The sequence below is a fragment of the Belonocnema kinseyi genome, chromosome 5, assembly GCF_010883055.1.
Source record: "Belonocnema kinseyi isolate 2016_QV_RU_SX_M_011 chromosome 5, B_treatae_v1, whole genome shotgun sequence".
Taxonomy (NCBI): domain Eukaryota; kingdom Metazoa; phylum Arthropoda; class Insecta; order Hymenoptera; family Cynipidae; genus Belonocnema; species Belonocnema kinseyi.
Window position 1 is genome coordinate 77,583,490 of NC_046661.1, and position 4,518 is coordinate 77,588,007.

Consider the following 4,518-nt stretch of genomic DNA (forward strand, 5'->3'; position numbering starts at 1 on the left):
CGCAAGAAGTCGCGGTCCGATTATCTGACGTTTTCGAAAACCTGGGTTTGAACTTTTTTCCCGTCTTAGTTTTTCCAAAATGGCAGTTTTTGTGAAACAGTGTGATGTTAAACTTCATGATTTTTTTTTTCGAAAAGTATAAACTTAACGAAAAAATGTTATAGTACAATAAATGCTTAGAATTGCTCAAAGAATACGTATGAACTTTTTCAGATGGTTTTGGGCCAATTTCTAATTTTTTTTATTTTGACATAGTAGATTTTGTGTTTTAATGATGAATTTTCAATTTAAAAAAATGGATTTTTAACCATATAGATGAATTTTCGACCATAGAATTTTATTTTCTACCAAATAAGAGGAATATTCAACGAAATACATGAATTTTCAACTAAAAAAAGTAACTTTTTAACCAAAAATGGAATAGTTATATGTTCAGTTAAACAAAATCAATTTAAGAAATTCAAACTATAATGAAATAGTTTAATTTTCTGTTATAGAATTAATTTTCTGCCAAAAATATGAAATTCTCAAAAAAGTAATTAATTTTATAATCATGCATAGAAATTTTTTACAAAATACATGAATTTTCAACTAAATATGGAATAATTAAATTTTCAGAAAAATAATTAATCTGCAAAAAATTCTGAACCAATTAAAAACGAATTTAAAAACGAATCAATAGTTTGCAAAATGTGATTTTTCAACAAAATATTTGAGAATCTTCGATCATAAAAGATTATTTTTGAACCAAGCAGTTATACTTTTTTATCAAATCAGGGCAGGCGATAAAAAAAGAGAATATGTCATCCTATTAAACTTTTTTACATAGCAGTTACAAAACTGTAACCACTTGTTAATAAATCACAAAATTTTTTAATTACTTTCCATAAAATAGCAAAAACAACCAAAATAAATATCCATTTTTACATATAAAAAACATTGAAAAAATAATTCTTAGCATTAGAATCCTTTTGAAAACAATAATGCATAGAATATGATTGACAGATGACAGCAGAAATGTTATTGTTCGCTTTCTTTTTTGTCTTAAAGGTCAAACTGAAATATAGTCCTTAACTCCTTACGTTAAAACTGGAAAAACCTCATCTCGTTCTCCAAAAAAGGACAATATTTTCGAAAGCATTTCGCCTCTCAGCAGCTTTCGAAATCCCTGATATTTTATTTCGTGACGTGACTCACGCCTTTGCCTCGCACAGATTAATCTTCAGGTTAGGATCACTTGAGATTCAACCTCCGACCTTTGCTTTCGCTTTATAGCTATTTGTTTCCGATAATAAGTGAATCTTCTTTCGTGATATGATAAATAAAAACGCCCCAGTGAACATTTAATAAGTAAAGTATAAAATTTTATCCTTTTTTTCATCGATTACGGAGGAATTTTTATTTTGGAGCATTTTGAGGTTAGGTAAGTTATCTCACGGTTATTTTGTTCAATTATTATTCTGTTTGTTCAAAGTGCCAATTAAGTTCACACATTATTGTCAGCTCTATTTTATTTGTGTAATCTTGTATTAGATTATTTACGAATATCAAAATATTTTGGTTTTTATCCAGGTAGGCATCGAATTTTGAGAGATGGAAAATTTTCATCTCAGAATTTCATCTTCTCAAAGTCGTAAATCATTTATTATCAGAGGGTTCTAGTTATGTCAATCTTACTTTTTATTATTCATTATGATATCATTAAAAATAATATATAACATTTTTGCACGTACAAATTTCTTTGTGTTTTGACAGTTTTGGAAAATAACAAAGATAAACAATTTTATAAATATACCTATATGAAATTTAAAGAGTTTAAACTTAAAATGATACATTAAACTTTTATATTTTAAAAAAATATCTACATTCCAATATTAAACTAACGATTTTTTTAATCAAATAATTTATAAACAATTTAAATTTGTACGAATCTTTACAGTTTTTTGCATTAAAGATAATTATGATAATTTAATCAAATTAATCATTTTAATAATCATATAAATTTAATTTCATATTGCTACCATTTTTACACTGGAGCCTTTTTTTTTATTTACAGAGTAGTTTAGGGAAGTCGGGAAAAATTCGGCTAAAAATGCAATTGTTTGATTGACAATTAATTTTTTTGTTTGAGAATTAAACTATTGCGTTGAAAATTCACCATTTTTTGTTAAATTCAATTGTTTTTATTTAAAATAAAAAACATTTTTTGGTTGAAATATCTTCTATTACATTATTCGTTAAAAATTAATCTTTTTGTTGTTGGAAATCGAAATTTTTAGTTGAAGGTTGGACCAATTTATTAACAAATCATTTTTTGATGAATATTCATCATTTTGGTTGAAAATTAGTTTCTTGTTTTTTTTTTAATTAATTTTTTAACTGAAAATTTAACTATTTAAGTTAAAAGAATTTTTTAAACTGAAATTGTTTTATTCCGTTTATGAACGATTCTATGTTAAAAATGTTACAAATTGAAATAAAAAATTACACAGGTAAAAATTAGGGAATTTTAAAAATGAATTTTGGCAACCACTCTGATCTATAATATTTTCATCAGTTATTTATTTGCTTTGTATTTCTATTTGTTGCTGTTTGTTCCTCCTGAGGATTATATTGTTAGTTAACAATTTTTTTATTTGATTAAAAGTTCAAACATTTTGTTCAAAAATCATCCTTTTTCGTTGAAAAATCATAATTTGGTGTTGAAAATTCTTTCTTCTTCTTTTGATAAAAATGTAACTGTTTGGTTCAAACTGAACTTTTTTGTTGTAAATTTATATTTTCGAGTTAAAATTTTAGCTGTTCTGTAGATAATTCGTCTTTTGGCTTGAAAGTACAACAATTTTAATGACATCTTTTTTCTTTACTGAAAAATCTTTATTTGTTTGAAAATTCGTCTTTTTTGCTTGGCAAATTTATCATTGTAGTTGAATAATCATATTTTTCATTTTTGGTTGAAAATTGATGTTTTAAAATTGAAAATTCAACTGTTTTTATGAAAAATTCGACTTTCTGTTTTAAAATATCAGTCTTTTTTATATCCCATCTTTTTTGGTGGAAATATCAGCTATTACATTTTTTTGTGGATTCATCATTTTGATTGAAAATTAAAAATTAGTTTTTGATGAAAATTAAGTTTTTTAACTGAAAATTTAACTATTCCAGTTGAAGATTTATCTTTTTATGATAGTTAAAAATTCATTTCTTTTTTTGAAATTTTAACTGTTTTGTAGATTTTTTCTTTACTGAAAGTTTAACTTTTCAATTTTGGGTTCAAAATGTATTTGTTTTATTTGAAAATAAAAATCTTTGTTTTAGGTTTAAATTTCACGTATTTGGTTAAAAATTCGACTATTTTATTGAAAATTTAACTATGGTTTTAAATTGAACTATTTTGTTGAAAACTCGGGTTTTGTTGTTGTTGAAATACCAAAATATACATTTTTCGAGAGCAGAATTAATCTTTTTCTTCAAAATTTAACTTTATGGGTTTAAAAGTCAGCTATTTTCTAAAACATTTGAATTTTTAGCTTTGAAAAAAATGAACTATTAGGTTGAAAATAACTTTAATTTTTGGTTGAAGTTTATTATTCTTTGTTTGAAAATTTATTTTATTTAGTTGCAAATTCATTTTTTTACTGAGAATTTAACTGTTCTCTTTTTAGTAAAAAATGTATATTTTCTAGATGAAACCTTATGTATTTTGTTGGGAATTCGTTTCTTTTGGTAGAAAATTAATCTTTTGTGTTGAAAATTCCACTATTTAGTTCAAAACTATTTTCTTTTTGGTTGAAGGTTCATAATTATAGTTAAAAATTTATTTTTTTTAACTGGAATTCTAACTTTTATTTTATGTGGAAAATTGATCTTTTTTCGATAAAATTTAAATGTTTTTGGTTGAAAATTCATCTGTTTAGTTGAAAATTTATTTTATTTGGTTTAAAAGGCATTTTTTTACTGAAAATATAACTTGCCATGTTTATTTAAAAATTAATTTCTCGATTGAATAATTTCGTGTTTCTTTTTTGGTTGAGAAGTAATTTCATTAGTTAAAACTTGATCTTTTTTGTTAAAAATTCGTTTATTTTGTTGAGAAAATTGATATTTGCGATTTGAAAACTAAATTTTTTACAGAAAATTTGTCTTGGCTTGAAAATTCAACATTTTTTTTTTCTTTATAAACTGAACAATCTTTCTTGGCAGAAAATTCAACTCTTCTGTAGGAAATTTGATGATTTCTGTTTGAAAATTAGTCTATTCTGGTTGCAGATTCAACTAATTTGTTGAAAACTTCGTATTTTTTAGGTAAATTTAAATGTTTTTGGATTGAGATTTGATAGTAAACCTGGATTAGTGAAAACTATTTAAGAAATGAATTTAAATCAATATAAATCCAGTACTTTAAGAGTTGCTTTACAAAATGAAAAAAAATTCTTATTTAATTTTATATTACAATTCTAAAATAAATTGAAGCATGCTCGAAAAATTCCCTGAGACAATTTGTTACGGAAGGGGGGG

At 24.0% G+C, this 4,518-nt stretch overlaps 1 protein-coding gene across 2 annotated transcripts in view; it reads left to right on the plus strand.

Annotated features, from left to right (window-relative positions):
- The first annotated feature begins 1,065 nt into the window (after positions 1–1,065).
- Positions 1,066–4,518, plus strand: part of LOC117172657 (3'-5' ssDNA/RNA exonuclease TatD) — an 11,569-nt gene continuing 8,116 nt past the window's right edge. Inside the window, exon 1 of one of the 2 annotated variants that reach the window (XM_033360779.1) lies at positions 1,066–1,423. The gene's annotated coding sequence lies outside the window, so the exon portion shown is untranslated. Of the gene's footprint in view, positions 1,424–1,490; positions 1,573–4,518 lie in introns of those variants that run through there. The other variant, XM_033360780.1, reaches the window with a different exon arrangement.